Genomic DNA, 24,247 nt, shown 5'->3' with positions numbered 1-24,247 from the left:
GCACTATCTCTGTGAAATCATCACAAAAGCGTTGATAATACTTGCTCTTTCCTAGAATTCTGCGAACACCAGTGACACTCTCAGGACTTGGCAATGCCATGATTGCTTGAACCTTGTCAGGATCCATTTGCACGCCTTCTTCAGACACAATATGCCCCAATAAGACTACTTTTGTTTGAGCTAAATGACACTTGCTAGGATTTAGACACCCTTTTGCTTCATTAATCCTAGCTAAGGCCATCTTTAACTTCTCCATGTGATCTATGCGCCAAGAATAAATGCAAAAATCATCCAAAAACACTCGTATGAACTTTCCCAAGTAAGGCTCCAGGACTTGACTCATGAACCTTTGAAATGTAGCTGGTGCATTGGTCAACCCAAAAGGCATCACTCTATAAGCAAAAACTCCCCAAGGTGTGATGAATGATGTTTTCTTTTGATCTTCCTCCCGAATACGAATTTGAAAGTACCTAGAATAGTCATCACATACAGAATACATCTCATGCCCTGCTACTTGGTCTAGTATTTCATCTTGGAATGGCAAAGGAAAATGATCCCTCTTAGTGCATGCATTCAAAGGATGAATGTCCACACAAACTCGCCACTTATTTCCTTTCTTTGGTGTGACAACTACAGGAGATATCCATGCTGAATCATCAACATGAAAGATGAATCCTGCCTCAAGTAGTTGTGTTACCTCTTTCTTTAGTGCCTCAGCTTGGATCACCCCCAATCGCCTTAAGCGTTGCACAACTGGCTTGCTTTCTGGCTTCAACTCAATCTTGTGCTCCACAAGAGAGACTGGTCGAACCTGTGAATAGCTTGTTGCAAAGAGACATGGAAAATCATCTAGCATATCCAAGTACTGGAGCTTCTCACTACCTGATAGAGAACCACCAAGAAGCTCTTCATTGCGTTGGCGTCGTTTAGTGTGCTCCACATCCTCCACATGAAGTGTCTCTACAGGATCTTCTTGCACCACCACCTTGTTCCTTCCTGACTCATCCCAATCAGCACCAAGACAAAGACCAAAGGCCACTCCTTCCACCTCACCCTCTGAGTTGGACTCCTCGGAGCTACACCCTATCTCTTCTTCTTCATCGGTTAAGTCAGAGCTTGAACTCTCTGATGTTGAAGACTCCTCCTTGACAACTTCCTTTTTGCGGCTTCTGATGTTGTAGCGCACCTTCTTATCATTTCCCTGCAAAATCAATTCTCCAGTATCCCACTTTTGAATAGCCTTCACCTTGCGTAGCCAAGGCCTTCCCAAAATCAATGGATAGGCACGTGCATCTGGCTTGGTAGGGATCACCTGAAAAGTAGTCGGCACAGAAATTCCACATACATCCACTTCTAGATTCTTCACAACTCCCAAGGTCTTAACCCTAGTGTTGTCAGCCAATTTGATGCGATAAGGAGAGGTAGTACTAGAGTATTTTAAATCAGCATCTATCATGGTCTTCTCACTCATGACATTAATTGATGCACCTCCATCAATGTACACATTAGAAATCACTTGACCATCAATGATCACATCAACCACAGGTACATCATCACCAACATCTATATCTACCTTTTGAATAACATGAATGGCACTTTTCTTCTTTTTCTTCTTTGACACTCTTGTGCTTGCTAGTTTTCCCCATTCCTTCTGTAGTTTTGGAGACAAAGCAAGTAATTGACCAAAGGTGATATGAGCTTCCTTTTCTTTAAGGTCGGACAACAAGTCATAGCTTCTAATTCCTTGTCCTAAAGGAAAGTCTGACTGGCTAATTCTCCTTCTAGATGCCTTCTTTTTCTTACTACAATGTTCCTCTTCCTGATGTTCCTCATCTACTTCTTCCTTGCTTTCTTCTTCTTCTTTTGCTTTACCACGCCCCCGTTTAGCCATCATTACCTCTCTTTCCTCATCCCCTGAAGAAGCTTCTAACAAGGATACTTGTTTTTCTTCTTTCTTTCTCAATCTAGGACACTCGGGGCGATAGTGACCTTTTTCATTACATTCATAGCAAGTGACCCCACTCCTATCTCGAGGCCTGGAGATATTATGATCTAACTCAGAGGACTTTGGTACCTGAGGAGTGCCCATTACCTCCACCTTAGAAGTTAAAGCCGTTGAAGACACAAAAGAGGATTCGATCTTTAGAGAAGCTTCTTTCTTGGTCGCAATGCGAAGCGCCTCCACGTATGTTGTTGGATCTTTACTCATTACTTTTGAGCGAAGACGAGGCTCCAAAGCCATAACAAATTTGCTCATCTTTAAGTGCTCCATCCCTGAGAGACTTTGAGGGGCCGATGATGCAGATGCCACAGCTCGCAAAGCTGCCCTTTCATACTTTGTCCATAAAGTTTCATATTGGATTGCCAATGCAGAGACCAACTCACCCTCTCCTTGACAGAACCGGTCCAACTGCAACATCAAAGCATTTGGCGACTCCACTGCCCCAAATCTCTGCTTCATTGCTGCCACCACTTGGTCCCAGTCCTCCTTGGTAGAGTCCGGCAAGGTCTCATGCCAACTCAAGGCTACACCTTCAAGAAAATCATGCAAAATCTCTGCCCGATCCTTCATGGACCATCCAGAAGCCGGCATCCTCGAACAAAATCCCAAAGATAAGACTCCGGGTCTTCCCCTTGGGTCCTTCGAAACACTGGAATCTTCACCATGATGAAACACAAAAAGGAAACACCAAGATCCAAATAATATCCCAAACAAGATCCGAACAAGATCCCACAGAGCCTTAGTATACCAAGACCAACTTATTATGCATAACCACTTGTTGAAAACCCTCCACAATGTGATCCTCAACAAAATCTTCAAAAATAAGTGACCAACCAGCACCATGAAAACATTGTCTATACATGCATTCTAGAATCACCCTTCTCACAATAGGAAGTGTACATAAAAGCTTTAAGATATTGTACTCTTCATCATTTGCATAGCAAAAGAAGTTGAAAGCATTAAGAATCACCACTCCACTGTTATAGTCGAAAACTACCCAAAGACTCAACTCTTCTTCACACCAAGCTGCCAGTGCATGGAACAATCCCCAATCTATCATTGTGCCTGCTGACGGCGTTGTCGATTCACCAACATATTCAACAATGCAAACATAAAGGATATGATCATGGTGACTGTGCGAATAGCTTGAGCATCACCTTCACAGTCTTCAAGTTCTCTTAAACGGGTTGCAATTTCTTCTAACGGAGTTCTTCCAAGCATCTTCTTTATCTCATACAACACATGCCTCTTCTAGGCATAACATGCAATCAAGTACACCCGAGACCGTTTAGTAAGGTGGGATGAATCCAATACCAAATGTACCCGGCGTCTCCACCAAAAGATGTGACATGAAGTTGGGGGTAATAAACTTCACGCACCTGTTCACTTCCTGCTGCTTTCGAACTGACAGCCAAAGATATTTATCATTGAGAATGGGACATTAGAAGGAAACTTTTATGCCAAGATACCACACCAAACTTTCCTCCCTCAGATGAGAATGAAGATGGTAACATCCCAAGTGATATTGTAATCAAGCATAGGGAGAAGGAAAGGATCAGCAGAGGCCATAATCTCAGCGAGCCAGTCTGCGCTAAAGAGAAGAGCGATACATTGTTGAAAGAAGATCTTGCGGCTCAACATGACATGAAATGATATATATCTAGGAGTTTGAAGGGGCTAATTAGGTCGGATGGGTAGATTCCGAGGAAACATTGCACCTCCTTCATAGACACCTTTACACTTAGCTCAACACACTCTACGAACTGTCATTAGACACAGAGGCCTATAACTTTTCGTAGAGACATGATATCAGAGATTCAAGCACACAAAGAGATGCGCCTTGAGATGGGCTTCGTGCTGATATAAGTTTCATTGAAAACAGACAGACGGTTGAAGAGATATGGACAGTTTACTGGAAGGGGGTAAAAACTGTCATGAAAACAGACTGTCAAACACAGAGACTCATAACTTTTTGCAGCAATATCTGATTCAAGATCTGATTATATAGAAACATGCGCCTTGGAGAGAGCTTTGCGCTGATATAAATTTCATTACAATCAGACTATCGAGCAGAAAGTTATGAGCAAAACACTAACAGGGGGTCAAACTGTCATGAAAACTACCCTCCACCCAGGCTAATTTCGTCTGAGCAGGATGCTCCCTCAAGACTCCACCTTCATCAACGATCCACCCCTCATAGATTTCGCCTAGAAGAGGGGAAGAAGTTTGCATGGTGGCTCGGGAAACAGAGGGACCATGTGTGCACAGTGAGCAGCCGAATAGAAAGAACTTTTAAGGCTTTGAAAGAAAGAAAAGGGAAGAGACACTCAAGAGAGAGAGAACCTGAAGTGACCTTCATTACAAATAGAGTGAGAATCCACTTCAACACTACAAACACAAGGGAGAAGAAGAGGTTTCATACATACAAGAGGGAGCGGAAGCTCCAAGACTACTCATAGAGAGAGAATAAACTAGAGAGAGAAGGACTCAAGAGTCTACATAAGAGAATATCTACAAGAGGGAGAGAAGGCTCATGGAAGAGGCTTGGGGAGACTAGAGCTACAGCAACATGAGGCCTAATGGTGGAAGAGATTGATGAACAAGGGAGAGGAGGGCTCCTTTTATAGAGATTTTGTTACCCTTCTTCACCCATTTACAATTGCTGCCTCTAGATTCCTTTCCCCATCAATCACCTAAGCACGTATGTCACCATCCATGTCCTTTTTGGCTACTCTTACCATGTGTCCCATCAAAAGATGCTCAAGACTCTTAAAATATTGAGAAAGTCAAGAGTCTCCTCACATGGAGCCCATAGGGACCCTCTCTTTTCCACATGTCCACATCCTCCTTATTCCACATAGGAGTTCTAGAAGGATTCCTCTTGACTTCACACTCCTCCACATGCCTTCCACACGCTTGGCATGTGATCTCTCTTATATTATTAGAACACATGGACATGCGCCCACCTCTTTATATGACTCACTCTTCCTATTTTCTAAAAAACTCATAATATCCCATACACAAATAACTCTCACCCCATACCAAGGTATTTATAATTCATACCTATGGTATTTACAATGAGCCATTCCACTCATCCTCTCAATCCCATACAATATCATAGAAAATAGAAATAAGTGAGAGCTGCTAGGCTATCACTTGATACTCAAACTCTTATCAAACATAGAGAAGAACAATACCAATGCCAAATTAAAAATATCAATTTTTGGCATCACAATAGACAAAGTAATTTTACCAATTTGCACAATAGGATGTGTAGTATCATCACCAGTCTCCACAAATCTTGGTCTATCCATTTTGCTTGCATCTTGCATCCACTCTACATGACCTGTCATGTGGTTTGATGCACCTGAGTCAACATACCACACATCATTGCTTTCTTCTGCACTTGTCACAGAATTGGTCATGTGTTGCACCATAAAAAAATGCTCATTTCTGTCATCACCCTATGTACTAGAGGATGCATAATTGCCTTGCTGCAATTTTCCTTTCATAATGTCATTCTGCTTTTTGTAGCAGTCTTTAGCCATATGACCCATTTTACCACAATAGTAGCATTCAACATTGCTATTTGCATTTTGGCCTCTCTGCCATTCACCACGATCTCTTTGGCTCCCCCTGCCTCTAGAGTTACCACGTCCTCTGCCATAGGACTGGTTTTCTTGAGTTTGCTGCATATTCTGATTTCTACCATGGCCTCCAGATCGGCCTTTGCCTCTACCTCTTCTAGCATTTGAGTAGAAGACAGTTTCTTTTGAAGTTCCTCCTGAAGAAGATGCACCACCATTTCTCTGCTCTTCAGAAATTAGAAGAGCAAACAACTCCTCAAAATCAGGAAACTTTTCACGGATGGCAATGGATGTCCAGAATTGTGCATAATCCTTTCCTAGACCATTCAAGGTCACAGAAACCAAATTATCATCTTCCATTGGCGACCCAATGGAAGCAAGTGCATCTACAATTTTCTTCACCTTCATGTGGTAGTCATTGATGCTCATATTTTCTCTCTGCACATTGTGCAACTCCTTCTTAAGTTGCATTTTCCTGGCTTGCGTATTTGTGCTGTACATTTTTGCCAAAGTATCCTATGCCTCCTTTGGCATACTTGCATCCTGAATATGCACAATCATAGAATCTGAAATACTGATAGACAGTTAGTATATAACTTTTATGGCTCTCTCATGCCATCCTTTAAATGCTGCATTTCCTGCTGATTGGGAACATTAGGAAGAACTGGTTCTTCTTCATTTCCTGTAATGAACTCCTAATAGCCTTTTTCGATAAGGAAATTCGTCATTCTAAACTTCCATGCTTGGAAGTTGTTCTTGTCAAGCTTTTCAGTGACAATCTATGAAAGAGAATCAGATGCCATTATAGAACACTGCAAAAAAGTCTGTCACTACAAAAAATCACAGCTTCTGCCTCACACAGGCAAATCTGCAAAACTGACGAAAGTGGTATTTGACTACACAGTCACTTCCTAGTGACGATTTTGCATGAATAGGCAATAAGGATGATTTTGTAACTCCTAATATCTCTGCGCACAAGCATACGATGCAATTTCTGTGGCAACTTTTCACCGACTTGTAGAGCAATGGTCGCACAGTAAAAACAGGGTCTTTTTCTCAGTGCTTGCAAAAATCTTCCGCCACACTGCGAAGGGCATCTCAATGTGAGACAATGCACTCTTGCAGTTTCCGGTTGTGCTATCTGCAGAGATTTGCTCCCAAACTCGAAAAAGGAAAGCAACACTGGTCATCTTACTAGGACACCGCGAACTTGGTTTGCTTTCTTGAGCTTCTTACCACGAACCAGGCTCTGATACCATGTGAGGATAGTGGGAGAGAAGGAAGGAGTCTCACTTGCGGCTTTCTCACATACACAATGGGGGAATACACACAAAGGTAGAGGCTGAGAACAGTTTTCCTCTTCTTAGTTGTGAAAGCCAAAAGAACTCTAGTACAAAGAAATAGAAGAACCCTATATGTGGGTCTCAACCAAACTCAACTAACTAAGGTGGCATACTAACTGAGCCAAGAACTAGAGTACGTAAGGATAGCTGTCATCCAGCTATTATTCATGGGCGGTGTACCAACCGCATCTGCAGCTAACAAATCGGTGACATAAATGCACAACGGTCACCCTGGCATATCACGAGTGGAGCTCGATATCTCAACAATTAATGCAAGTAGGAGTCCTTGCAATTATAGAACTAGATGCGCATGCTACCTACTTAGATCCTCTATCAAGATTTGTAATGAAAATGATATCCTGCCTACCCACGGTAGTTTTGTCATGTTCAAGTGTTTCTTTGACCAAACCAATATCCCAAGTGTGATCGAAGGTCATAATAATGGCAAGCTACTTGATGTGGAGGGCTACAGGTCCTTTCGCATAGAGTGACATCTAGTTGTTGATCTCAAGATATTAAAGGTATGTAAGCCATCCTTGTCCAATGTTCATGCAAAAGAGAGCCTTGTAATTGGTCTTCCCATGAGGATTTGGGCATAGTAGCAAGGATAACTAAATGAGTCAATAACTTGATCGTGGCCATAAGTGGGAAGTTCCAACACAGATACTATGGCCTTAATCTAAAGAATTTTGGAATTCTTTACCATATATGTGAGCTTTTGTGATGGCTCTATTGAGATTTTCCATTCTGATTTGTTTTTTTTGTCCCCAACTACGAGGGGCACATCTTCAGTGGGCTAGCAAGGAGTCATCTCGAAAGATTTGAATGATGGCAGCCAGCTCAGGTTGCAAAGGCCCTATTGCTTGAACGACAATCGGTTGAGTTGTCGCTGGTTCGCAATTCCGTTTCGACAACAATTACTTGCCATAGACGTTAGAGGCCACCCCACTTGCGAGGATGAACGCCTTGTGACAAGCAGAATATTATGTGTGGAGACTGTGATAGCAAATATGTGGTGGAGCTGAGGGCGGCATTGATGAAGGCCCTTGAAGGAGGTCGGGGGTACCTCGAGCACCCACCAGACCATGTCCGAAAGATGGTGCTGGAGGGGAAGAGGTCGCCTATTAGTTCCACAAATTCAAAACCGTCAAGATGTTGTATAGCAAGAAGAAAGGTGTTGTAAAACGGCGAAGAAGCCATGAGAAAGGATGAATGGGACATCATGTTTAGATTTGGAAACATGTGAAGAAAGCACCGGCTGAGGCGATACTCAAGGGCGACCCTGAAGGCAGATGCACCAAAAATACACATGGAAAGTGCGACGTGAGTGAGTGATGGCGGCAAGCAAACGGAAACTTCAACGCCGTGCAGAAAGTGCCGAAACGCAATCTCTGTGAGATTGAGAAGTGGGAGCTGGAACTGGAAGAAGCCTGCACCACAAGATGTTCATCCTCTCCGTCCATTCCGCAGCCTTCTACTGCACACGCATTGCTTCCCAACACATTTCCAGGCTGCATCGTGTCGTTTCACTCAATCCACGACAAACTCGCAGGTCCCTCCAGATTAACTTTTCCCCACGTCCACCCTTCCAAATTGCCTCCTCACAGCATACAACGTCATGAAGCAGCCTTAATATACCAAACACGTCATCAAGTACCCTTAAAATACCAAATACAACGTAATCAACATAAAATACGCCTACTCATAAAATACAACGTAATCAACTACCTTACAGCACGACTGCTCAAGGACGCGAGAGACGACTCCTCATGGAGAGTTAGACTTCAAAAGAGGTAACTAGAGAGGTCGATGGGCAGAGAGGGGGAGAAAAGGTACTTCAAACGACCCAATAAGGATCATATGCAAAATTGAGCACGCACACACACACACACAAGCAACAAACCAAGACCCACATAAGTTTTACAAAACTCGTGGGGGAGAGAGAGAGAGAGAGAGAGAGAGAGAGGCACGGGGAACTTTACATGGCTTCATTCATGTTGGACTTGTTATCCATTATATGCCCATATTCTCTTTGCCTAATGTGAATTATTGGCCCAAATTAATTATATTCACATAATGCGCATTTATGTATTTGTCTTGGTTTAGGTGCTATTTGGATTTTTTATTTTGGACATCATATGTGGTCTTGTGTAATGTGTTATATTTATACTCTTTGAAAAGATAGATTCTTTTTGCATCAAATCTTTTTGTGTTTTGGCATTTTTTATGTGATGAGCTATGATTTATGAAACATTTTAGTGAAAGAGAGCTTCAACTATTTTTAAGCTCCAATTTTAGCACTATCACACACTAGGTTAGGTTAGGCACCTTCTACCATGCTAACGTGACTTGAAAGAGACCCTATTAAATAAAATACAATAAATAGTCAACAATTGTGAGAATATTATTCATTACTACATGCATGATGGGGGGGAGGTGGGTTGTGGTATTACCTCCTTGAATCAAGCTATTTGAAAAACATGTCCAATATTAACATTGTTGCTTAGCTTGATTTTACTATCTATTGAACTTCAGCCAATGAACAAGTTGAATCATGTATTTCCTTGATACAAATAGTAAGTGAGGCTATTCAAGTTTCTTCTTAGAGAGTTCAAAAGTTATTCTCCATGAGTATCTCATGCAAGTTATCAAAATGGTATGAATCTATTTGTTGTACAAGAATAGTGCTTGTATTTCCCCACCACAATGTCATAGATTTAGGATTTAGGAAAAGTACATATATAAATGACTGATATAGATGCAGCTCCACATCAAATACTTATTAGTTTGATATCTAAAAATATTTTATATACAACCTCTAAAGGTATTAAGAACCCTGGTACAAGGAGCGCTAGAGGACTTTATGAAAGGATAACATGCACAACAAAACAAATCGAGCTTATGAGAAAAAAATAAATATCATTGGGGCTATTAGACCTTAAAATCTACAGGATGACAGAGAAAATAGGAATGTGAGGACCTCTAGAGGTGTTAGAAGCTTAGCACAAAGCAAGAGGACAGATTTGTATAGTACGAGTCATGAACATCCTGAGAGAAAATATCTCATTTGCCATAACTAAAGTTTTAAGATATTGAGAATCAACAACTATATATAACCCATGTAAATGCATGACTAAAAGAGACCCTTATGGACATTCAAAAAAATTTTAATGTTATATTGCGATTATGATATAAAAGATACCCAAGAAGCCAACCAATTAAGGCGTTTGGCAAGTAGATCCTAGAATTTCATCGAAGAAGAACCTAATGTGCTTTGGTCTATTGAAAACTTTAATTTCTTAATTTAACTAATTGTATACAACATGCGCTAGACTTGGGAATTTTCAAAGTTGATGAGACCAAAGCATTCTAACTTTGTTTAAATAAAGACTCTAGAAAAACAAGAAAATATTCCATGTGGACATGATGGATAAAAGGATAATCCCAATTATCCACATTAGAAAATGTTGTTTGTTGGGATTCTCCTAGATTACCAAGATTTTTTATTTTAAGGACCCCAGATGTTTTGCATTGCCATGCATGATATAACTCATTATTTACAAACCACAATCACAAATAATGACGTGTAAATGTATATGATGCAATTCTACAAGTTCATTTGAAATGTGTTTGCATCCATATCTCATGCATTGAGCTCTAATGAGCAATTGATATATAACCTTGAACCAGTCTATGTAGAGACATTAACACAATGTAATAAACAAATTGAAATAATGGAAACTATAATTGTAATGTACTAAAACCTTTCAACCCATTGTGAAGACCCATATTGCATGACATTCTAACATAAAAACCATTCAAGCAAACCATTAAATGGATTAACATCATCTACATTTTAAAGAAAGAGATCATGATAATAAAATTTAATTAATGATAACCTTCTAATGGTACCGTTACTCTTATCATCAAACATTATCAAGGCTCCCACCATCGAGTGTTTTGGAAGGTGTAGGGAATCTGCCCCAATAGGCAATTCGTGGGAGGAAATCGGGTGATCCAATTAGCGGCCATAGGCAAGGAGCCATTCGTCCTAATTTCAAACCAGAAATCAGCAACAGGAACTGATTCTTGACTATTGACGGATGTGAGGAGACAGGCTATGATGTGGTAGTATTTTAGTGGGTTTTGGCAGATGTGGCATAAGTTAATTGGTATTTGTGGCGGTGTGTGTTTAGTGGTTGGCTATGTGGAGAGTGATTGTTTATGGCGATGTTTGCAGTTTGCATGCATGTTGCATGTTTATTAATTGCATTAAATTGAGGCTGCCATTTTGCCATGTTTGATTGCTATGTGTATGTTTTTGGTTTGTTGCTCATTCTTGTTGTGGATTTGGTTTCTTTGCCGATTGATGTAGTTATATCTTATGGTGGAGGTTCTTTATTTGACACATGTTTGTTGTTGTTGGGTGGGTAGGAGTGTTTTGTGATTGTTCTATTTGTTTTGGTTTGGATTTTTTGTTTTGGCCATTGGATGTTGTGAGGATCAACAGTGAGATTTGATTTTGTTGGATGTAAAATGTTTTGGGTTTTAGTTGTGTGAGTTTTCATTCGTGGAATGAGATTTGGGGGTGGCAAGGGGGAGGTGCTCGTGGTTGGTGTTTAGATGATGGTTCTTGGATGGGTGGTTTTGCCTACTAGAAGATTACGATTGATGGAAGATCATTGAGTCTATGATTGGTGGTGTTTTTTTGGAATCTTTTTTGGATTTCTCTATTGCTCAGTGTTTATATAATGTTGTTGAGCTTGAGAATTTGAATTGGGAAGGGATGGATGGTATTGAAGGACCATCTTTCTCATTGGGTGCCCATGAGGTTGGGGTTTCTGGTGATTTGGGTGCAAGGGTGGGGACAATTTCTCCTGTAGAGGTCATTGGAGCTTTTGTTGGGGTCAATGTTCAAGTTAGTGGTATTGGTTCAAAGGGGGCCGGGGGGGGGGGGAGATTCTTTTGGGTTTTTGGATGCAGATGTTCTTTTTCACCTATTAATGAGGATAAAGAGAGAGTTGTGAGGGAGGGCCAATTCAATAGGAGTGTTGTGAAGACGAATGTGCTCATAGATGTTTTGATTTGTGGAGGAGGGTGAGTGGTCTTGATTCGAGTGTGAGGCTGGAGTGTTTGGATCACAAAGAGCTTAATGAGATGTTGACTTGATTTCTGCTACAAGTTGTGAAATTGGATGCTCGTCTTTATTTGCCTGCTGCTACTTTGGTTGGGGTACGATGCTTTGGCCAAATGTTGAGGAGGGAATAGGAAGTCCGGGTAGATACTTTCGGTGTAGTCAAAGTTCCTTTTGACATAGCCAAGAACCCTAATTTCAAGTCTGGTTAGGTTGCACTTGAGAAGGCCATGAATCATTTGATTTGATAGGGTGTTGCTGAGGAGAAGGATGGCGATTATATTGTTGGTGTTGGGGAGAAATGAAAGATATTAGATGATATAAATTTTAGCATTCATCATCCTCGTGGTGTACAATGGAGGTTCACACATTACTACATGTCAAGGTTTTGCATTAGGGGTAGCAAGGAGCGTCATGGTGTTCCCTAATTTCAAGTTTGGTTAGGTTGCACTTAAGAAGGCCATGAATCATTTGATTCAACAGGGTGTTGCTAAGGAGAAGGATGGCGATTATATTGTTGGTGTTGGGGAGGAATGAAAGATATTGGATGAAATGGATTTCAGCATTCATCATCCTTGTGGTGTACAATGGAGGTTCACACATTACTACATGTCAAGGTTTTGCATTAGGGGCAGCAAGGAGCTTCATGGTGTTTTGAGATTGGATTTCTTTCGGAGTGAGGATGAGCTTGGATAGTATGTTAAGTGTTTGTCTTCGTTTTGGCTTTGTTTAATCTGAATCTTGGTTTTGGTTTTTCTTTTTGTAGATATAATGAACGCATGAGTAAGAAGTATGTCACGAATTTGAATTGGTACCATAAATTTGACTTTCATGCGAGCGTTTGGGTGCATGAGGTTGTTCAAACTTTTGAGCAGTTGGTGCGGCATTTTCCTGCGATACGGAATGGTTTCCTGAACTCTAAATTTCTATTTCTCCAAGTCATTGATAACTTTTTGACTGAGGTTGGATATGTGTATTTTTTTATTGTTTTTGTGTTTGTTTGTGGTGGTGTTGTTTGCTTATTATTTTGTTGGTGCAGGTTTGGTTCAATACAAACCATGTCAGCTAGAAATGTTTGAGCAAGTTGGTTTGATGTATGTTGGCTACTATTAAGGCTGGTGGTGGTTATAGGAGGACCGACGGTTTTTGTTAGTGGTCATGCTGTCGAGATTGCTGGATTGGTTTCTGCTGGAGGCGCTATGAGGAATTCTCTTGGGGGAGGACTTCTTTGGAAGCTGGTGGGACTTCGTTTGGTGTTGGTACTATTGGCATTGATGTTTGTTCTAGTGGTCTTCAATTACCTGGTTCAATTAGTGTGTCTACTGATGGTTCTGGTGGTCTGGCTTCTCCTGTTTTATTGGGTGTGTCTACTAGCATTGTGTCAGATGGTGATGTTTCCCCTGATGTTGGTGTTTGGAAGCACTTGTCTAAGATGGTTTTTGGTTATCTTTATGGTGATGATAATGCTAAGTTGCTGGGGGAGTTATTGCAAGTGAGTCCAGTTGTTGCTCAAGCATTGGGTTTGAGCTATGGTGGATGTTCTATTGTTGTTATGCATGGTGTTGTATTCAATAACTATTGTGTGTAGTTCATCAAGAAGGGATGAAGTGCCATCAACTGATTGTTTGTGGTCGTGTGTTTTTTTCCATTTACCTACAATTTTTAAGTTCTTGATGTCACCGGTTGATCCGATTGTTACAAATGTCTCTTTTGATGGAATAAAGATACTTTGATTCACAACTGTTCTATTGTGTTGCATTTTAATGTAAGTTGTAATTTTAAAATTGAAATATTATTTTATTTTAAAGTGTGGGTGATTTATTTGGCAGGTTTTAAATGTGCAAATTATGTGTGGGAAACATTTTAAATCCAATAGTTGGGATTGTGCTTCTGCCAACCCCACCCATTGACGGACAATGACATCCTTCTCCTCCTCCTCATAGGTCTCACTTGTTGGTACTTTCTCATGCTCTTACGTTTGGACTGTCACTTGATAGTTTGACCAATGGTGGGAGCAACCTCTACAATACTGATGTCATAGGTCCATTTTGGAGCTCCTCATGTCCCCTTGTCTCCTAGGCAATTAACATTTTATGGTTGCAATTAATATAGAGAAGCTTCTAAGCTCCATCTTGTAGGGGTATATTCCTCAAAGTTGGAGCACTATTGTGCTACACTTCTCATGACAATGCGATGTAAGAGTTCACAACTAGCACCATTTATTGTTCTAGTACTTGCTGCCTCCTGAGTCTAGCTTTGTCTGATCTTCGCTTGATAGCCTTCAAGAAGTAACCTGTGTGCTCTATAGCTCTCGCCCATTTATCTGACATACTGGTAGTCCCACCAAAGGTGTTTTACCAAAATTCTTACAATTTTAATTTCGACATATGGTAGCTAGAAGAAACAAGGGTTCGCCTTGAACCAGGATCGAAAGCTCCTCCCTTAGCCCTTTTATAGGTATATTAGACCTGGTTTGTGATCATAGAAGGGGAGGGACATAAGAGCGCTGGTATTATGGCATAGAGCATATCCAAGATTCTTCTATAGAAATACACTCTGTCCAATCGAGCTTTTTTGTGGTATTGTCCTAACTGGCTGTTTGACCAGGTGAAAGAAATATCTTCTGAGGGGTCAATTGAAAAGACTTGGTCCTTTAGGTTTTGTTCCAAGCTGTCATCTAGCTCTCTCTTAGTACATTACCTAAACCGTTCCATCTATCTCTTCTACTTTCGACCATGTTGAAGTCCCCCAAGAGGATAGTGTTGTCTTTTAAATCTTGCCATCCCATAGGACTGCTCTATCTCTAACAGAGTTAGGGGTGAAGATTGAGAAGATTTGGCACACTAGATTGGGGAGTATGAAGTCAACCCCTATTCCATTTCGACCAAAGGTGGATAGGACCCCTCCTATGGCTTCAAACAAGTGCTTGGAAATGACCAAAACTTCCTCTCCTCTGCCCTCTTTGTGTTCAGTGCAAAACCACAATCTTTTGTCACTTAGGCCCCTCGATTTTGACTTCCTACAGAGCTAAGAAGTCAAGGTTGAGCCCTCTAGCATGGATCCATCTTTGAAGATTACTAGTCTGAGGTCATTTGACATTCCTTGTACATTTACACTTAGGAAAGAGAACTTTTCTCGTTTCTGCATCATTGGGTATAACTTTTATTTCTTTTCTTCTTAAAGTTATCCTGAGGTGAAATAGTAAAGCCTCTGGACATCTTTCTCTTTTCTCTCTCTGTGGAGCTTGGGTCTTTGGATTTCTAACTCGAGGGTCCCAATTGCACAATTCACTTTTCAGCCTGAATAGTTTTTCTCCCTTTCACCAAGGTGAATGGGGGGTCATCCTTCTCTGAGGCTATGTGTTCCTCTCGTTCTAATTGTGATTCAAAATCTTGAGTATTCTCTATGAACTCTTCTTCCTCTTAGCTTTCTATCAAATTATTTTGAGGGGTCGTACTCATGTCTACTTTATTTTGTTTTCTGACTTCCCTCCACTAGACATTCTCCTTTCTGTGAGCCTTGGTTTTGGCCTGTGCCCTCTGCTCTACACCCTTGCTCTCCCTATAGGCTATTCTGCTCTACTCTATGTGCTTTAGAAAATGCTGCACCTCCTCCCCTTCCGTGCCCTTTCGTGAGCCTCTACCTCTCTTTCCGTGAGTCTAGAAGCACATACAATTGCACCACCATGCACAAGAATGATAGAGCTTGGAAGGCGATGCCACTGACACCACCATGCGCCCTCCTAAACCATGTCGTGCTCTAACAGTGCATCGAAATGCACAATGAGGGAGTCCAAGAAACCGTTCACAGCAATGCTACGTATGTGTGAGCGTGACCTTGTGAGCCACACACACACACACACAGACAGACACGTCTCTCTCTCTCTCTCTCTCTCTTTCTCAATGTCTTTCAAATTTGAAATTAGGATTTCTTTATGTACTTTGCTTAAATTTTCAAATTTTGAAAATTCAAATTTTAATATTTTAAAATTTTAAAAAATATATGTATATATATATATTTATATTTATATATAAATAGAAATATATGTATGTATAAAAAAACATATATATGTATGTATGTATAAATAAATATATATATGTATAAAAAAACATATATATATGTATGTATAAAAAAACATATATATATATATGCATGTTTAAAAAATATAAAAATGTATGCTTGAACCACTTAGAGTGACACGCCTCAATCCATGTTGTTTAAATTTAATGATTATAGAAAAAATAATATACATTAATATATATAAGAGCACTCACTACCAAGGTTTTTTTTTCTTATCAAAGTGTGTTGATTTAAATTTGTTCCCTAGTGTTAGGATATGGAACAATTAGAATATCTAGCTAAATACATATTATCATGGAAGCCCTCTACAACTCCATAATAATAATTAATTTTCCATAAGTTAATTTATCCTTGCATACATTATTTTGATCCACAGACCCATTTTTAACCACATTCAAACATAGACTTTTGTTCTCTCAAATAAGAGACTGAGATAATTTTTTATGTACCTCCTTCTTAATTTATCACTAGTCCAGTCCTTTGTTTTAGGATTTATAACATAACTACTAGACCTTGAGCTTTGATAATGGGATGCATAGGAATTATTTTACCTTGGACCCTGGGAGCTAGTAAGAGATCTTGGTATCAAAGGAGATTTCTACTCTCCATAAGCCTAAAGGAACCAATGATTATGGTGTAAAGATTTTAGAGGAAACAAATTAAAAGAATGGATGATGATGGTGAAACTTGCTTCATGTCAAGATTTTAGCAGGGTAAGAAAATTAAAAGAATGGTATGCCAATCATGAGCCTTGCTTCATGTGAAACATATCTACGCCCCATGATGATGGTTAATCTTTCTTCAGGTGAATCTTTTAGTAGGGCAAAAATCCAATGATGATAGAGTGAGTCTTGCTTCATGTCGATATTTTTAGAGGACCAAAAAATTTAAAAATGGATGACGATGGTGATCCTTGCTTCATGTGAAGAGAAACAATATTAAAATAATGGTATGCAATGGTGAGCTTTCTTCATGTGAATATTTTACTAGGGCAACATAGTTAAAAGAATGGTAGCCAAATGGTATCTAAGCCCCATGAGAACGGTGGGACTTGCTTCATGTGAAGACTTTAGTAGGGTAACAAAATTAAATGAACCAATGGCATACCATAAGTGGAGCTATCATAATGGCTTTCTTGAAATCCTTAATAGACGATTGAGCAAAAGAATCTTACACAAAATTCCCTCACTTGAGCAAATTGATGAGTGTAACTACTCATTTGGCATAGTGATTAATACATCTTTAACAAATTGATGAGTGTAGCTACTCGTTTGGCATACTGATTAATACATCTTCTACAAAATGATGTCAAACCACTTGGGATTTGCGATAGGTTAGTCACTTGTACCTTAGAAGGATCCATCAAAATGCCCTTGAGGGTAATCATGTCGTCCACAGCCCAATTTTTCACCACATTCAAACATAGACTTTTGTTCTCTCACATAAGAGATTGAGGAATTGTTTATGTACCTCCTTGTTATTTTATCACTAGTCCAATCCTTTGTTTTAGGACTTCTAACATAACTACTAGACCTTGAGCTTTGATAATGGGATGCAAAGGAATTATTTTACCTTGGACCCTGGAAGCCATCCTAATCCATGAGATTTTGTGGAGAATGGCACTAGTGACAATCTCCACAATATGAATTAGTTTGCCACTCTCATTCTATGTCTATGTCATGTTAAGCAGATTGGCAACAGTGCCATGCTAATAGGGAAGATGCAAGCATGATGTGTAACATTTATGCATAACATTTTTGAGACATTGGACACAGTGCCATTATCTTCAAACTCTCATGGATTAGTGGGCACTGATGTGATTATCTAACCTTCAGTGGGCATTGATATGATTCTCTGTGTGTCTGACACCAATGAGAATGGAACTGGTGCCATTCTCTATCAAAATGGCACTGATGCCAATCTCATTGGTGTCAGTCACACAGAGAATCACATCAGTGCCCACTGAAGGTTAGATTTTAAATAATTTTCCATGTGAGTTTTTACAAAATGGCACTGGTGCCAATCCCATGCCATTCTCCACAATTCGAATTAGTTTTCCACTCTCATACTATGTCAATGTAAAGTAGATTGGCAGCAGTGCCATGCTAAAAGGGAAGATGGAAAAAGATGTGGGAACATTTATGCATGACATTTTTTAGACATTGGACATAGTGCCATTATTCACAAACTCTCATGGATTAGAATACCACTGGTGCCATTCTCTATGTGAGTTTGTACAAAATGGCACTGGTGCCAGTCTCATTAGTGTCAGTCACATAGAGAATCAAAGCACTTCCCACTGAAGATTAGATTTTAGAGAATGGCTCTAGTGCCATTTTTCATGTGACTGGAACTAGTCATATTAGATATGGCATATATGGAAATGGAGGTTGCAAGGAGAAATCCTATAACATCATATCACATTGGTTCTTGTAAGGAGTAGATTGGAAGCTGTGCCATGCTAAATTGAAACATTTATGCACGATATTTTTTATACAATGGCACCAATGTCATCCTACTCCATGTGAGTTTGTGTAGAATGGCATTTGTGCCAATCGCAAGCCATTCTCCACAATCTGGATTAGTTTGCCACTCTCATTCTATGTCTATGTTAGTGTTATGTATATTGGCAGAAGTGCCATGCTAAAAGGGAAGATGGAAGCATGATAAGGAACATTTATGCATAAAAGTTTTGAGATATTGGCCTCAGTGCCATTATCCACAAACTCTCATGGATTAGAATGGTACTGGTGCCATTCTCTATCAAAATGGCACTAGTGCCAATCTCATTGGTGTCCGTCATAGAGAGAATCACATCAGTGCCCACTAAAGGTTAGATTATAGAGAATTCTCCATGTGAGTTTGTGCACAATGGCACTGGTTCCAATCTCGTGCCATTCTTCACAATCTAAATTAGTTTGCCACTCTCATTCTATGTCAATGTAAAGTAGATTGGCTGGCATGCTAAAAGGAAATATGGAAACAGATGTGGGAACATTTATACATGACATTTTTCAGACATTGGCCACATTGCCATTATCTCATGGATTAGAATACCACTGGTGCCATTCTCTATGTGAGTTTGTACAGAATGGCACTGGTGTGCCAGTCACATAGAGAATCAAAGCACTGCCAATGAAGGTTAGACTTTTGAGAATGGTTATGGTGCCATTTTTCATGTGACTAGCACTAGTGAGATTAGCTATGGTATATATTGAAATGGAGGTTGCAAGGAGAAATCCTGTAACAACATATTCACATGAAAACATGTAAGGAGTAGATCGGCAGCGATGCCATGCTAAACTAAAAGATATATGCATGATAGTTTTGATACAATGGCACTAATGCCATTCTACACAAACTCACATGGATAAGGATGGCACCTATGTCATCCTACTCCATTTGAGTTTGTTTAGAATGGCACGGATGCCAATCTCAAGCCATTCTCCACAATCTAAATTTTATGCATGCATGTATGAGACTCATTTTAAAGAATACAAATATGCATGAAAAATGTACTTGGAAAAACATCCCCTATTTAATGAGGAAATGCAAATATGCATGTGAAATGGAATTGGAAAAACATCACCTACTTAATGAGGAGACGAAAGTAGGCACATACACCTTAGGTTATGGTGCCATTAATACAAATACTACCAGTTCTATTACTAGCCTTTTTATCGATGGTACGTATAGTAGTATCACTAGTAGTAAGCCTAATACCACCAGTATCTGTACCATTGATGGAAGCTTATATTTTCCTAGTTTCCAAGAAATTTTATTAGGATGATTCTATTCATTGTTATGTGCATTTTTGCATTAACAAACGTTCACATGGATACATCATGTAAGAAAGGCACCATACTATAAATTGGGATGGAAGCATGATCTGTGAGTAACAACATCCTACTAAAGCTTTGGAGAAATCTTATGAACAACTTTGAGAAGATATTTCCACCTAGTTCCATTCCACATGTTCTATTGTGGTTTTTTTAAATGGGCAGGTTAATATTTGTTACTCCTTAACAGGAAAAATCCTCTGAGAGTTATTTGTGTATGGGATATTATGGACTTTTTAGAAAATAGGAAGAGTGAGTCATATAAAGAGGTGGGCTCATGTCCATGTGGTCCAATAATATAAGAGAGGCCACATGCCAAGCGTGTGGAAGGCATGTGGAGGAGTGTGAAGTCAAGAGGAATCCTTCTAGAATTCCTATGTGGAATAAGGAGGATGTGGACATGTGGAAAAGAGAGGGTCCCTATGGGCTCCATGTGGGGAGACTCTTGACTTTCTCAATATTTTAAGAGTCTAAGGCATCTTTAATTGGGACACATGGCAAGAGTAGCCAAAAAGGACATGGATGGTGACATACGAGCTTATGTGATTGATGGGGAAAGGAATCTACAGGCAGCAATTGTAAATGGGTGAAGGAGGGTAACAAAATCTCTATAAAAGGAGCCCCCCTCTCCCTTGTTCATCAATCTCTTCCACCATTTGCCACTCTCATTCTATGTCTATCTCAGTATTAAGTAGAATGACAGTAGTGCCATGCTAATAGGGAAGATGGAAGCATGATGTGGAACATTTATGCATAACATTTTTGACACATTAGCCATAGTTTCATTATCCACAAACTCTCATGGATTAGAATGGCACTAGTGCCATTCTGTATCAAAATGGCACTGGTGCCAATCTCATTGGTGTGAATCACACAGAGAATCACATCAGTGCCCATTGAAGGATAGATTTTAGAGAATTCTCCATGTGAGTTTTAACAAAATGGCGTTGGTGGCAATCTCATGCCATTCTCCACAATTTGAAGTAGTTTTCCACTCTCATACTATGTCAATGTAAAGTCAATTGCAGTGGTGCCATGCTAAACCTAAAGATATATGCATGATATTTGTGATATAATGGCACCAGTGCCATTCTACACAAACTCACATGGATTAGGATGGCACTTGTGCCATCCAACTCCATTCAAGATTTTGTGTAGAATGGCGTTGGTGCCAATCTTAAGCCATTCTTCACCATTTGAATTAGTTTGGCACTCTCATTCTATGTCTATGTGAGTGCTAAATAGAATGGCAATAGTGCAGGGACGAGCATTTTTCGAGCGAATTCTTCCGAGCATCCTAGTGAAGAAAAAAAAAAAGCTTCTAGCTATGTAAAAATATGGCAAAAATAGATCGAAACAAAACATACTTTCACTTAGAAATATGCAAAGTATATAGCAATCCCTATTTTATACACAAATCTTTACATGAATATTTGGGAATGGTGAGTAACATAATGGGATGGCTTTGGAAAAAACCCACATGTAGAGTAGACTTCTCTATGAAAATTCCCTTATGATCCTTCTTACAACTTTTACTTAATTGGGGGTGACATTGAAAACCCTCTCTCAACCTAGCCCATGAAAGGTTTTATCCAAAGAAACCTCATTGAAGTAAGCCATCAAGGTAGTTTTGCCAGCGAAACCCCTTTGAAGTAGGTTTTCCAAGGTAGTTTCATTGGCAAAACTACCATGGATAACACTTTTAAAAGTGGCATAACTTTCACATCCAATGTCCAAATATAGTCATTCAGCCACTCAAATTGATCGAAAAATACCATTTGAGCACATCTATGGGATTATATTTTGGAAAATCTTGCATATATAGTATTAAATATTACATATATTTTATGAGAGTGATATATAAGCCCAAGTTAATACTTATTTATAGTAATTTAAACTTCTTTAGAAACATATCCATAAATATCTTGTTATCTATGTTATTAAAATACTAGAAATATCTTGTCATAATGATATAAATGTGTTTAATAAGTAATTATATGTGTATAATATTGTTACATTGAGAGTGATTATGAGGGATGTTTCTTAAAAGAATTATTTTTCAACACTTTTCAAAGGTAATAACAGGGGTACAAAGGATGTCTATGAAGAAGAAAATTTATGTTATGTAAAATTGAATGAGTGACAATTCTATATGTTTTTATGATAAAGGGATCTAGTTCAAGTGAAAATAAAAGTGTAAAAACCATGTTTCCTAAAGAAATACAATTTTTTAAATCTCTTGAAAAACACGCTCCGATAAACCTACTGATAGGTTTTTGCTCATAAAATTTACGCACCCCCATAGTGCCATGCTAATAGGGAAGATGAAGCATGATGTGGAACATTTATGCATAACATTTTTGAGACATTGGCCACAGTGCCATTATCCACAAACTCTCATGGATTAGAATGGCACTGGTGCCAATCTCATTGGTGTTAGTCACAGAGATAAGCACATCAGTGTCCACTGAAGGTTAGATTTTAGAGAATTCTCCATGTGAGTTTGTATAGAATGGCACTTGTGCCATTCTCAACAATCTAAATTAGTTTGCCACACTTATACTATGTCAATGTAAAGAATATTGGTAGGAGTGCCATTATCATTCTATGTCAATGTTAAGTATCTTGGCAACACATGTGGGAGCATTTATGCATCACATTTTTTAGACATTGGTCATGGTGCCATTATCCACAAACTCTCATGGATTATAATACCAATGATGCCATTCTCTATGTGAGTTTGTACAGAATGGCACTGGTACCAATCTCATTGGTGTCAGTCACATAGAGAATCACAGCAGTGCCCACTGAAGGTTAGATTTTTGAGACTCGCTTTGGTGCCATTTTTCATGTGCCTGGAACTAGTGATATTGTCTATGGTATATATTTAAATGGAGGTTGCAAGGAGAAATCCTGTAGTAGCATATCCACATTAAAACATGTAAGGAGTAGATTGGCAGTGGTGCCATGCTAAACTGAAAGATTTTTTCATTGCTATTTTTGATACATTGGCACCAGTGCCATTCTACCCTCATGTGAGTTTGTTCATATGAATGGCATCACTAGTGCCAATCTCATCTGGATGGCATCAATGCCATTTTCCACAATCTGAATTAGAATCGCATTGGTGCAAGTATCATTGGTGTGTCACATAAAGAATCACAATAGTGCCCACTCAAGGTTAGATTTTTGAGAATGGATCTGTTGCCATTTTTCATGACTAGCACTAGTGAGATTGGCTATGGTATATATTGAAATGGAGGTTGCAAGGAGAAATCTTGTAACATCGTAGTCACATTAAAACATGTAAGGAGTAGATTGGCAGTGGTTCCATGCTAAACTGAAAGATTTATGCATTGATATTTTTTATACAATGGCACAAGTGTCATTCTACACAAACTCACATGCAGTAGGATGGCACAACCATTCTCCACAATCTAAATTAGTTTGCCACTCCCATTATATGTTTATGTCAGTGTTAAGTAGATTGGCAACAATGACATGTTAAAAGGGAAGATGGAAGCAGATGTGGAACATTTATGGATAACATTCTTGAGATATTGGCCACGGTGCCATTATCCACAAACTCTCATGGATTAATGATGGCACTAGTGCCAATCTCATTGGTGTCAGTCACATAGAGAATCACATTAGTTCCCACTGAAGGTTAAATTTTAGAGAATTCTCCATGTGATTTTGTACAGAATCACATTGGTGCCAATCTCCACAATTTGAATTAGTTTGCCACTCTCATACTATGTCAATGTAAAGTCAATTGACAACGGCAGTGCAATGCTAAATTGAAAGATATATGCATTATAGGTTTAATACAATGGCACCAGTGCCATTTTACACAAACTCACATGGATTAGGATGGCACCTGTGCCATCATACTCCATTTGAATTTGTGTAGAATGGCGCTGGTGCCAATCTTAAGCCATTCTTCACCATCTAAATTAGTTTACCACTCTCATTATATGTCTATGTGAGTGTTAAGTAGGTTGGCAGTAGTGCCATGCTAATAGGGAAGATGGAAGCATGATGTGTAACATTTATGCATAACATATTTGAGACATTGGCCACAGTGCCGTTATCCACAAACTCTCATGGATTAGAATGGCACTGGTGCCAATCTCATTGGTGTCAGTCACACAGAGAATCACATCAGTGGCCACTGAAGGTTAAATTTTAGAGAAATCTCCATGTGAGTTTGTACAGAATGGACTGGTCCCAATCTCATGCCATTCTCCAAAATCTGAATT

Source organism: Dipteris shenzhenensis, chromosome 22, assembly GCF_047967505.1.
Source record: "Dipteris shenzhenensis isolate YYH24624 ecotype China chromosome 22, Dip_SZ_1.0, whole genome shotgun sequence".
Lineage (NCBI taxonomy): Eukaryota > Viridiplantae > Streptophyta > Polypodiopsida > Gleicheniales > Dipteridaceae > Dipteris > Dipteris shenzhenensis.
This window is presented reverse-complemented; position numbering follows the sequence as displayed.